Raw genomic sequence first — 13,799 nt, 5'->3', positions numbered from 1 at the left:
TATTCTAGAGTTTTTTGTGAATCTTGGGCAACTCATTGTCTCTTCATTAAAGTCAGAGGACTGACAAACTTTCTAGGACAGAATCTTGTGAATACTATAGATGGTTTCAACAATATTGCTGTGTAAGACTGAAGAATCCTCCTTTCTATTGTCCACTTTAGGTGATGAAACAAGTTTAAATTCAAGCAAAAGTTTGATCATGTGGCAAAGTGAGCATTTAAGATGGCTTAATTTAATTTCTGCAGACACCAATTGATCATGTTCAATATGTGTTTTTCTTGACAACAAAAGATGGCACAAAAGCAAGTGGTAAAAAATGTTTTCAAGCATTGCATTACTGAGGTACTGCCTCAGACCATTGCTTCATTATCATCATAATTCAGCCAATTGTATTAAATTCTAACGAAGAGAAAAAATTGTTTCTGATTCATGTACCAATCCACAATTGTTGTTTTTTTTAAAAAAAATCAATAGATTTAAAATGAATAAATTGTGTAAGAACTAAGTGGATTGAAGAAAAAACTTAAGTAATAACTCCATCTTTACAGCTTTTAAGCAATACATATAATCCTTTTTGTAACGGTGTATGAACTTTGTGTGCATTGTTTCCCTAATAAACATGACTGCATTAGCATCTATGGTAGGTTATATCTGAAATGTAGGACAAACAACCCTTTTGAAAATGTGTTTTTCTGTTTTCTCTCAGAAATGGTTGTTTTCATTCCTTCATCATAGTCTTTAGGGCTTTATCCATTTAGCTTTCTACTCTCACTGTACTCCACTCTCAGTCCAAAGCCACACAGATAATGCACTTAACTCATGAACTGCAGCAGAGAGGAAGATGTGGACATGAAATGCACTACTTTATTGCATAAAACACGGACCTTTGCAACATGGAACAGTATATATAAGATATAATTAGCATCATGGGGATTTGTGACATCAAGCTTAAGTAATTAACTAGAGGTTCAGCTGGAGTTCATACAGATCATGTGTAACCCTTCTATGTTCGTCTCAGGTCTGGTAGGTTGACTTTACGACAGACACACTCAGGTTCAGGAAATCAAGTCCAATAGCTTCTGCCCCACAGTTACACAACAAAAAAGGTGTCAGTTGATTGTGATCGTATAATGGTTTTTAACATAAATTTACATCATTACCCCCTTTCTAAGGAAGCTACCTCATCATCTTGTTTTCCCAACACAGAACTGTCACGCTTTTCATCCACAATGTCAGTAGATGATTTTGCAGTCATGCAAATTGATGTTGAAAGAAAATTTTCTTCTGGGATCTTCTTGACATCCTTACACTGAATTGGTTGTATCTTCTCTGGTTGATGGACAGTCTCCAGTGTTTTAGAGGGGGATTCTTTTTTGGTGACCAGTGAAATGTTTTCTGGAGAAATTGTTTGACCTATTGGGCCTAGTTCATACACCCAATTTCCAAATGATATAATGTCCTTCTTATTGTTGTCATTCTCCCATATTACTGGTGTCTTCTTGAAACGCTTACACTTAAATGGCTGTTTCTTCTCTGTCACTGCCTCCTGAGTTTATTTTGGATTATTATTATTTTTCGGTGACCAGTGAAGGATCTTGCTTTTCAGTATTTTCATCAGAAATTTTTTCATCACCAACCAAACCTGAAATGGTATCTGCTTCTTCTTCTTATGCTCAGGTGGCTGTTTTTGCAGCAGTTTTAGATTCTTCACAAAGTCCATTCTGATCGTCTGTTCACCATAGCACTTTTTAGAAACTGTACATATCAAGAGAAAACATTTTGATTTTAAAAGGGCTACAAATGTTCATAAAGTTGAAAAGTTTTTTTGAAGAGAATGTAGGCATGTGTTTGTATTGCTATATGCTTTATTTCCCATGCAAGAGATGTCATTATTTTAAACATTGGGGGAGATGTACAGTATGTAGTATGTAGTTGCGCCCCTGCATTCAGAAAGGGTGTTCAAATCCTAACAGGAGCAATACATTGGTAAATTGGTTAGCTCATGTAAGATTTAATTACCTTTTCCCATTCAGAACTTGTAACCCAGTTATCTTCTGCTGCTTCCTCTACACAACAGAGGGAGACATGAGTCATAGCTACAGCATAATTCCAAGACTGTTTAATTTGAGTGCATGTGGGTGAATTCCCTTCATTTTGAATGAAACTGTTAAATTACAGGACAAAAACACGTTTATTGTTGTGTTTTATTTTGTCTGACTACAGTCCCTGCTCTTACAGTTGGAGCCATTTTAAGTGAGAACATCTGGTAGATACTCAGAGTAATTACAATATGTGAGATGCTGCTTAAAGCGATATCTCCCAAGTGATTGCACTTTTGAAGATTAAAGCTGTAAAGAGGATCAATAAACCATTTATTTTGCACATTCAAATGTCAGATCTTCTAATGTTTCCCCGCAGAGTTTAGTGAAGTCATAGACGGTGTTTTCCCATAATCAGTGTTTCTGAGGACAGACAGCTATTAAAATAATAATAAAAATTAAAGCCGCAAACGGCATTGGAGGCCCTCGCAGCGAAGCGCGCCTCCTGCCTCGAGGCAACCACCGGGGTTCCAGCAACACCACACTCTCTGTAATGTTATACAATGTCTAATGTACATGCTATTGTACACTGATAATGATGTTTGTGGTGACTTGTTAACTTGTTTACTGTAAATTTAGTGTTTATCAGCCATTGGTACTTTCATGTAATTAAAATAATATGGCACACTTAAACACCACTCTCTTTTTTTAGATTTTTATTCCTGTAAGGTTAAAATCTACAGCGGTTAACACTGGTATGAGGCTAGTGATAGTAGGCATGTTACACAGGAAAAATAAAGAATCTGGTGTTGACATGGTGATAGAAAGGGTGAGGGTGGATGAATGAAAATCTGCTTAAGGCCCCAAAAAGGCTTGGGCCGGCCCTGCTCAGTGGTAAACGGATTGAATTTAAACTGTTCTCTTTACTCAGATAAGTGGTCGACCTTAACAGGATTATGTTCTCTCTGCCATTTTGACGCCACTGGATCTAATTAAGCTGTAGAAACACATCAGCCTTAACACATTCATTGGCGCAAACTATGATCAAACACAAAAACTGAGAAACGGAGAGGAGATCATTATTTGTGTCTCAGATTTCCTTTTGGGAATTTCATGTGCACATATTGACCCTCCACTATCCATCTAACATTTATGAAATTAGTTTCCTGTGCTTCTGCCGAGTTCCATAATTAGGTTTTGTTTTGCCACTGGATTCACTTTGTCTTGTTAATGAATGAATTATTAATTGATAAGTTGATAAGTAATTAATCTCCTCAATTAGTGATTACCCATGGGATCATGATTATCACAGAAGGCAAATGTACTTTCTTTCTGTTGTGCATAAACTGTAGCTGTCACGCCTCTGGACACATTCACACATGCATCTGTCTTTACTTACCAGTGGGGACGCTCCACCGTCACCTTAAATGTAACCTATTATGATTCCTTGAACAGGTTAGGATAGTTTTATGGATTAAACATAAATCTAAAACATTTTTATTTAATTTTTTTTGCATAAAATCATTCTTAGAAAGTAAGATTTTTGTCTGGTTAGTTCTGCTGATTTTGATCTCTTTTCAGAATGAGCTGTTTTAAGGTGTTATGTCACTTAAAATCCAAGTAAAATGCTATGTCTAACCTGGCATGTGAAAATGGCTGCCAACAGATGCACAACTACACAAACCTTACATCTTTGAAAAGCAGAAGTGGAGTCTCCTGCACAACCAACAAGAACGAAGCAAGTGGTTTCTGAATGGTAAGTCAACAAAACACTTGTTTTTTCCAGCAGCCATTGCACAACACATAATGCGGTAAAACCAGCTGAATAAAAGTCCTGGGGATCTGCATGGGTTGCTAGGTGACGGGCTGGGCTCAGCTGGGGTTGCTAGGAGACGGGCAGTGCCTGCTGTTTTGTGACGTTACAAACTCTGGAGGTTTTTGAGATGGCTCATTATCCATACACCAAAACACCAAAAAACATTAACTTAGTGCCAAATAAAATGCCAGGGTGTTTTTTGTAAGCACTCAGTTTATTTTTAGAAGCAGCTGAGACCCAAATGAAAAAACAAAAACATGCAAAATATAAACTTTGCATAAAACTTCCCCTTTAACAAACTTACCTGAAGACTGAATTTGTGATCATTAACGTTTTAACGACAGTTTATTCCACTAAGGTTTTAGACTTCAGCTCGACATTAAGTAAACACACACACACACACACACACACACACACACACACACACACACACACACTCTTATACACATGCAGAAAAATTGGGGAGATGGCCAGTTTTCAGATTCAGTGATCCATCTTGATTTATGAAAGACGTAAAACTAAAAAGACAATCAAATAAATAACCCAGACAACGCCGCCAGATATGCACACACACGTACACCCCCTCTTGGCTGCCTGTGTGTAGGGGTTCGTGTGTGCGTGTGACAGCAGGGGGTGTTGGCAGGCTCAGACCAGCTCCTGTCATATGTCATTTTTAAATGACAGTGCTGTAAAGCATTACGGAGAGCCGAGTGGAGGAGAGGGGAACTGTCAGGGCTCTGTTAACCGGATAAATGATTCTGCCCTGCTGGCCTGTTAACTGGCAGCTGGTATCCTCTCCAATCAGAGACACATCCTGCCTCCTGCAACAGGTAAACATGAACCAGGGGAGGATAAAAGAAAACACAATAAATGTGACCTTAGGTACAGCTTTTGTTACGTGTGGAGGACCTTAGATCTTCTTTTTACCGGATTACACAGATAGGTTTGTAAAAATTACCAGAGGCACTACTCCAAATTAGATACAGTTTATTGAGTTCACAAATGCCTATGGGCAAAAATAGTCACAGTTTATTTTATTGTACAAAAATGACCACACTAAAAGTAGGAGAATATGCTACTATAAAAAAACAAAACAAAATACTTTTGATCAATGATAACTATCCCAAAAGAAATTCTAAACTGAAATTGAAAGAAAAACTAAAACTGAAACAGAAGCAGGCCAACCTACACACAAAAGAGATCAAGTTAGACAGCCTAGAATCTGATCTCCTCAGCGATCTACCTGCTTTTAAATGTAAATGCTGATTACCTGTCTCCCTAACAAACCAGCTGCGCTCTGTCACAGCGTCTTCCATATATGGGCAAGGGGACGAGTGCGCAGCAGCATACTTCCGGGACAATATACCCGGCTACATAAACAAACTGCTACAATTCTGTTGTAAGTAAATATAGAGGGATTATTATCAATCGAGGGACTCGACATATCTTATTGAGAGCTAACAAATTGCTTTAATATTGGTCGATAATGTCCGACGTGCTATTTTCTCTCGTCATTTATATATTCACCTACATTTAATGCTTATGTGTCATTAAGACGCATCTCATTCACTAGTGTCAATTCAGTACCATACATCCATAGCTTATCACAGCTGTGGTAAACGCTGACTGACGGCATACTAGCTAGTACTAAAACGGCAAGATAAATGCGGGTAACCATGGCAACCAGTGAGCGTTCTTTCTGCAGTAAAGTTGCGCGCGCACCCGCTGTATTTACAACCGTAAAACTTTTTTTTTTTTTAATGTTAAAACAATAAGTTTTCATTATCCTGAGAAAGTTTCTCTTGGACTTTAAAAGGTTTTATGGTATATTTAGTCAAAGTAAACACAGCTATCCCCGGTTTGTTGTTTTTACAGCATTTATTAAACGGTTTAAAGAGAAACTGCATGCTGAGTGTTCACTTAATCTTTAACTCTCCTGTTATGGCTAATATAAACATATACATCTTTTAAATTAAAAGAAATACTTTACAATTTCATCCATCCATTTTCTGTTCACCCTTTGTCCCTAATGGGGTCGGGAGGGTTGCTGGTGCCAGCTTCTGGGCGAGAGGCGGGGTACACCCTGGACAGGTCGCCAGTCTGTCGCAGGGCAACACAGAGACATACAGGACAAACAACCTAGGGAGAATTTAGAGAGAGAGCGAGACCAATTAACCTGACAGTCATGTTTTTGGACTGTGGGAGGAAGCCTGAGTACCCGGAGAGAACCCATGCATGCACAGGGAGAACATGCAAACTCCATGCAGAAAGACCCCGGCCGGGAATCGAACCCAGGACCTTCTTGCTGCAAGGCAACAGTGCTACAATTACAATTTCAGTCAGTACATATTTTATTTTGAAAGGTTTCCTCTGACACTTTCAAAGCAGAATTACACAACCATGCTAACGAGCACAGGCTTCATTATTCCCTCCAGTAAAATTTTAATAAAAACCTTTCAAGTTATAATTTCAGACAGAATAAATTATATATTTTGGTTTCATTAGTCTTAATAGAATAATTCTTAAATTAATAATAATTTACTCTCTGCCAAGTAAGACTATTATTAAATAAAAATTGACTGCTTTGGATTTGAAACAAAAACCTCTGATTCTCCCCCCCACACTAATGTATGAGCATCATTTCACCTGCCAACTTTCATCTTTTCATCTCAGCCTTGGATGTTTATTTTTTCCCGTCTCTCTCATTCTTTCAGCATCTTAATTCAATGAAGCCAGACGTGCTGCAGCAGCAGGGAAGCAGAAAGGGGATTTCCAGGTGGACACAAACGTATAAACATAAAAAAACACAGTCAACCAAAACACACATCCTCGTTTTTTGCACTCTCACAAATGTCTGATGCAGAATTAAGCCCACGTATTTGCCCCCCTCCCTCTCCTGTTCATTAGCTAAATCACTGAGCCCCTCTCAAACTGTGGCGTAATACAATTTGTGCGCAGAGGGTTATGTGGGTTCAGCTGATGATGTTAGCATTGCACTGACAAGAAGCAGCTTCTGTCAGCAGGGAGAAAAAGCAAGCTGGGGATGAAGCCGTTAATTGGAAAGAAAAGGATGTTCAAGAAGCTGACCATCAGTTTTCTAGACTGTAGCTTTAACTACCAATAAATAAAGAAATGAATAGCCAGTTTTGGCTTTCGTCTGCATTTAATAAAGTATCCCAATCCATTTTCTTCTACAACACACGGCTCATTATGTTGAGTTTTTGGTTAAAAGGTATTTGTAAATGTTAAATAACCTTCTGCCACAGCTAAACGTTACTATGACATCTCATATAATTCATCCTCTCTCTCCTCCTGGACCTATTAAGGCCTAATTGGAGCCAAGCTACTTACCACTGATGGGATCAATGGGAGAACCCACATTGGATACACACCATTTTCATTACTCACTACAGTTCAATACATGGGCGGCCACTGCAGCACTTAGTTAGTCCAGCAGTAATAAGGACGGCCACAGAATCTGTCAGACGGTAGAAACCCTTTTCTGGAGCTGAAATATATCACGCAAATTGGTATGCTGGATGGGAATCTCCTGTAAGTCAGCTGAAGTAGCAGAATATGTTCATATAGACAGAAGCAAATCTAAAATGCTGGTAAAAATAGAGAGTGTAGCTACATAGCAGCAATGGCTTCAACAAAATGTGTTGTAAGGTTTTGATGTTTTTTATTAAATGTTCATGAAACTCTCTTTACATTTACTTTTTTTTATTGTATCCATGAGACAAAAGGTGATGATGATACAGTAGGTTGTAAAATAACTGCATTATGTCAGACATTATATGCTGGATTGCTTGTTGTCCTTGTCTGAAGGTATTGTCAAGAGTACATCCAGATACCAAACATAATTTCATTCCAACACAAACTCAACCTGGTTTTAGCAGAGAAGTAGAGGATGTAATTATCCTTGACAATGACAAAGAGTTGACAAAAACTTTGTTTGAAGCTACCACTGTGCAAACCCCACAGAGAATTTAAAAACCACAAATAAACACACACATGAAGGTCATTTGTTTGCAGCATAAACCCAAATTAGTTTTTTAAATGGATCTATTCTATACTGCTACTGCAAGTTAAATTTAATTAGTTTCTTTGCAGTGCCAATTGGCAGCAAACAATATGCAGCATCTTAAAGCATTTTATAAGACAAAGTTTCCAATTTTATGTACAGAAATACACCATAAATCAAGTCAATCTGATCATAAACAAATACAAAGTCAAGAATATATTATAATACCATCAAATGTAGTTTATAATACTAACTGGTGCAAAACCCAACCAGGAGAAGGATCCACATAATGACATGTTTTATTTTTTTCTCTTTTAATCCATTTTAACCCTAACTGTCCACACTTCAAAAACTACAAGTTAAAATACAACTCAGTTATTTTCTGAATCCAGTCAGATCTAAATATGGACCGTCCAAACATCCCTGACTCAGATTAATTAACATACTAAGTTTTATATGTTTGGTATAAATGTATTACTTTTTACAGTTTTACCTTTTTAATGGAGGTAGCTGTTTTTCTGTTGCCATTCTGATGGGATCTTTTAAATAACCTAAAATTTGTTTTTACAATATAAATCACAATATAATTAGGTTGTATATGTGTCACATCACCAACTTGAATTATATCAGTATAGAAATCTTCCCCACTCAAGACCCATTTGTTGCTTTTGTAGATATTTTCTATAAAAAATAAATCAAATCAAATGATGAAGTCTGTGATATTCCTGCTGTAGTTTTATTTGACGGTAATAAATTCTCTAATAATTGAGCTTGGTGCTGTCAGTGCTTTAAGCCTTATTAACGTACCCAGGAGATTTAGATGTTGTTACTGTGCTTCAGTGCATGTTGTCAAAACTTGAAATACGTCTCTGTGTGTCTGTTGGAATAATTGTTGGATTATGAAACGTGTTACTTAAGCAACGGATCTTTTTCTGCAAATTAAACACAGAAAATTCATTTGTTTTCTCACACAACAAACTTTTATAGCACTATTTGACACAAGATATAAGAATATTGTCTTTAAAGCAATGTATTTGGAGATTTTAACTGAGGTTATGCTAGAAGCTCATGATTTATTATATCTTTTATTATGTCTGTTTTGGTGGTTTTGTTTATTTGTAATTCAGCTAGCTAAAAATTATCGCTAGCTTGAGAAAAGAGAAAGAAAGACTTTTACCATTTTAAAACAACTTCAATCTCAAAGACATCGTTGCTATTTTAATAAATCTGTTTTACTGCAGTACAGATTTAATTTTGTTTATTTATATAGCAGCAGTTAGCAACAAATTGCCCCTAAAATCACTTTTAAAGACAGACAGCGCCAATATTTACCCATAAAAACAGAAATAAATGATCCATAAGCTGACACAAAATGAAACTGCATAGTGGAAAAATAGTCTGCAGCAACTAAACGGAAAGTTTTATGTAAATATGACTTTTTAACTTTATATTTCCACACTGAACAGAAACTCAGGGAATCTGTTTATCAGTGTTTTTTTCTGTCATTTTATTATTATAAGTGCAGCCATAAGGGCTTCGTCTCCATTTTAATAACCAATACCACTTTTTTGTGTGTGTTTGTGTCAGTGAGTAAAAGTTCAAAGATATTTTACTTTCATTTTCCAGACACAAAAATCAGTACTTTAAAAATAAAAATATGTTTGTGCGTCTGTTTGGCAGCATATCCTTTACTAATTGGGGAAATAGCTAAAAGAAAGTGCTGATGCTTTCAAAATCACAGCGTTGCCGCATAACCAGAAGAAAACAACAATAGAATATAGATAGTTGAAATTAAATTATATTTTCAAAACTCACCTATCTGAGAAACAACGTGGAATTTTATGGCTAATCTTTTTAGCTCAATGCTACAGCAGTTTAAGATTATTAATTATTTTCATCCCTTCAATTCTCAGTTTCTAGAGAAATAACTAGTTTATTTAAAGCTGTTAAAAACTAATTTTAAGCTCAAAAGTTGTCTCTTAGCCTCCAAACATCAGTTCTTGCTCAGTTTCTTGTGAGACTCTGTGATGAAGGACGAGACGGAAGGACGACTGGTGGGCGGAGACTCTTCGTTCTTTCCATTTCTCAGATGAGCTCAGGGTGCCACATAAATGTCTGGCCTCCCCATTAATTTCCTCCTTCCCTCCCTCATTGTTCTCCTCCCTGTCCTGAGAAGTGAAGCACTTAGTTTAATATGAATAACGACGACGACTGTTTTCCAGACTGGCCCTTCTCCGCAGCCGTTAGTCAGAAAGCACTAAAAGGACCAACGATTTATGGCTACAAATGACATAATCTTCTGCTTCTTTATCTGCATTGCTTTCTGGTTAAAAATGGAAGTTTATTTGTCCATTGTTTAATTATGAGTTTGGTTTCCTGTTCCTGAATGTTAAAGCTTTGCAATATACAATATTTTTTCTCTACATTAGTGTGTTCACGTTTTCTGGAGTTTTTGCCATTAAAAAAAAACAAACATGTAAGTTATTAGTTATGGTGGAAGGTTGAATATATTTGTGAATGCACATTGATATGCAAAAACACAAAGAAGCAAATAAAAATATATATTTTAAGCATTAATTCTTTCTTCATCAGCTGGCAGGCTAACTTGAGGTTTAATGAACAATAAACATCAAAAGTTGATGAAATTATGTGGGGGATAAATATTAAACATGAAGACGTCATGAAAAAAGAAAGATCTAATCATATAATCTTGTCTTTGGTTATTTTATTGAATGTTAAAATTTTGAATTGTATTGCCTTTAAGATACTAAAAGGCAAAATTATAGTAATTCAATACATGTAATTCAGAAATTCAGGCCTGTTTCTATTTACTCACCTTCTGTAGACCGATGGGCCTTTTGGGGGCCAAAGTCTGGTCCTAGTGAAGAGGAGACCCTATTTTTAGAGTTAGAGGGAAGGAAAGGATTTCGTGTTTAGAATATACTGGATGACTTAGAAAACACATTATTTTAGTTTTGTTTAATGAGTAAAAGACAATTTTCAGTGTCTCCCTGCAATTAAACGCAGGGTTTAATACCCATCTGTTTATGGTTCTCTTTAATTAGTAGTAAATACAACATTAATCAAGATATTTGGTGTGCTTTGATGAATTTGACAATGGCATTTGACAAAATGTAATGTTTATAGCTCGTTTCACAAATGGTGAATTGTGAAATTTTCAATAATTATGACTTGTTGATCATTCTATTAACTGAATGATCAACAAGTCATATCAAAACAGAGAACAAACATGCTAGCATTAGCCAAATACTTTCCCCCTCTGCAAAAGAAACAAACAGATTATTGATAGTGAACACGTCTAGTCAGATATATCTTTGGAAACATAAAGAAAATATTCATCACTTTTAAACTGCCTTGTTAGTAAAATGTACTGTAAGGTTTTCATACTATCATAGCTGATTATCAATCTAGCTGTTATTTGTATTAAGCACTGAGAAAAATCTCAGAAAAACAACAAAAAAAAAACTTACCATACATAAACCATACAACATGAAACACAAGATCTATACATTCTCTTTCTCTGCTGTAAATTGAATCGATTCCAATTAATTAAAGTACAAAAATCATAATTTTTGGTAAAAGATATTGCGTAGTAGCTTTCAGGAAACAAATAAATGTTTTGCATGGAGTAAATTATAAATAAGCTTTAACTTATAGAATTATAGATGTTTTTTACTGTCCCATGTTGGGGAAGTTTTTACTTCCCTTTTATAGAAACTTTCTCCACGTTACAGTCATAAGCGGTTATTACTTGACGTAAAATTTGAATACCTTTCAATTTTCAACCTTCTGTGTTATGGGAGAGCAGTGGGGATGAAATAAATCTGAAGTTTTGTTGCGTGTGTGGTTTAGAAAGGAAGCACAAGACTGACAGCCCTGACAGTTTTGATAGTTACACAATTGTGAGGCGGCCATTTTGATTGATGCCTCCTAGCAGGCGGCGGCCCTGAGATTAAACCTTCTCAGTCAGCGCTCACAAACATACAGATCTGTATTTACTGGAGGGTTGAAGCTGAAATTATTAAGTAAAGCAACCTGAAGGGACTCTGACTTTTAGGAGGAAGGGTGTTATGAAGAGGTGACAAGTATAGTCAACATCTTACTTAAAGATGTTACAGTAATTTGGAAAGATAAAGACCAGCATCCAACACCTGCAATAGCACCAAGTAGTTTTCTTGCATTGATGAGAATAATTGGATGAGAGCAGATGATGGATGGGTGATGATTTCGTTTATTTGCAGATTTGCTGCTGTTTGGTATTTTTGTCCTCTTTCGTGATCCAGGAAAAACGTCAAATAATCACACTTCCCCCACCATGCTTCATAGTTACTTAGCTCTGCTGTGTTTGCTTTTCTGCAGACATTGTGCTTTACAGTTAAATATCTTTACTACAGTCTATTGTCCCAAAGACATTGTAACAGTACAAGCCAGTTCCGCATTTTTCTGATTGAAAAATCATTAACTTTGACATTTACCAGGCTAAATGACGTCAGTAAGACATCATTTAGCCTAAGATGGAGGTTTTTAATTTTTCCAATTTTTCTGAGTGTTGCAAGGTATGAAATTGGAGTAACATCCAAGGATTGACAGATTTTAAAGTGGAACTTTGCTGAAAATAAATAACTTACAGATCTTGAAACTTGGGATGCAAACAGGCAGAAGGATCCAGTAAAAATGCCTGAACACGCAGGAGTTTAGTGACTGACAAGAAGCAGGTGGCTGATTGGAAACAAGGTGCAGTTGTGAGAAAAGGCAAACAGGAAGGCTGAGGAAAGATGAACAACAAACACACAGAGGCAAACTCAAAAAAATTATAAATCAAGTGAGAAAAATAACACTAAAGAAAAAAAAATCCAAACACACAAAGAACAAAAACCAGGAATAAATAGAGAAAATACAAATGAATGGAAAATACAAGAAGACCTTTAGGGCAATAACAGAATATGGCAAGACCTGTTGTGAAATAATAATGGAACAAAAACATAAATGAAACCCAAAATGTAAACACTTCAGGGTAGTGCATTTTTACAAAGGATAAATAAATCAAAGATGTTTGAATAGCAGCACCCAGCTTCTTCTCTGCCTTATAAATCCTGTGCGAATATCAAGACTTAACCAAAGATTGTTTCATGGAAACTTTCTTTTCCCCAAGACTGACTCTCTGAATGCTTTTAAAGGTTTTCCTCTTAATAAAATTATTTTCTCCTACCTAAAACATTTCACTCATTTGAACACATTTAGATGCCAAACACAGATTGCAGCATGCATATTTTGTAGCAGGTATAAGTAAAAAAAAAAAGAACTCAAACCAAAGCTGTGCTAAATTAATATAATTTATTCAACCTCACATTTACAACTGTACTCTTATAGACACTGGATGAATAAATAAATAGAGAAACATCTTCTTCAGCGCTGCATTTAAAGTAAACCAGTTTGTTCTTGTATTTTATATATGTATATACATTTATCACACAAAAATACACCGTTAATTATTACCAGTATTCTTTTTAACAACATGGAGCTACAACGTGTCAGTCCAGGTGATGACACAGATTATTTTATGTGCATCTGCATACATGTTTGTACATGAATGGCACACTGAGCCAATACGAACAACAACATTCACAACAAAGTGCAAAACGATAGCCTGACACTTTACAAAGCAAGAAGTCATAAATAAAGGTGCTGCTGTTTCAGTGACGTATCGGCAATTCTGAAACTGTAACGAAGCAGGAAAAGTTGACGTCACACATTTACAATTACATCTGCCTGGCGATCAAGAACTCATTTTCACTCCGTGTTAAAAAGAGTTAATGCAGAGTAATTTGGGAGGGAAATCAACAGTAAGTAAGTAAGTGGGCTTTATTGTGTTGAGGGGAGTATATACAAGACAAAATAT

This window comes from Xiphophorus maculatus, chromosome 7, assembly GCF_002775205.1.
Source record: "Xiphophorus maculatus strain JP 163 A chromosome 7, X_maculatus-5.0-male, whole genome shotgun sequence".
NCBI lineage: Eukaryota > Metazoa > Chordata > Actinopteri > Cyprinodontiformes > Poeciliidae > Xiphophorus > Xiphophorus maculatus.
This window is presented reverse-complemented; position numbering follows the sequence as displayed.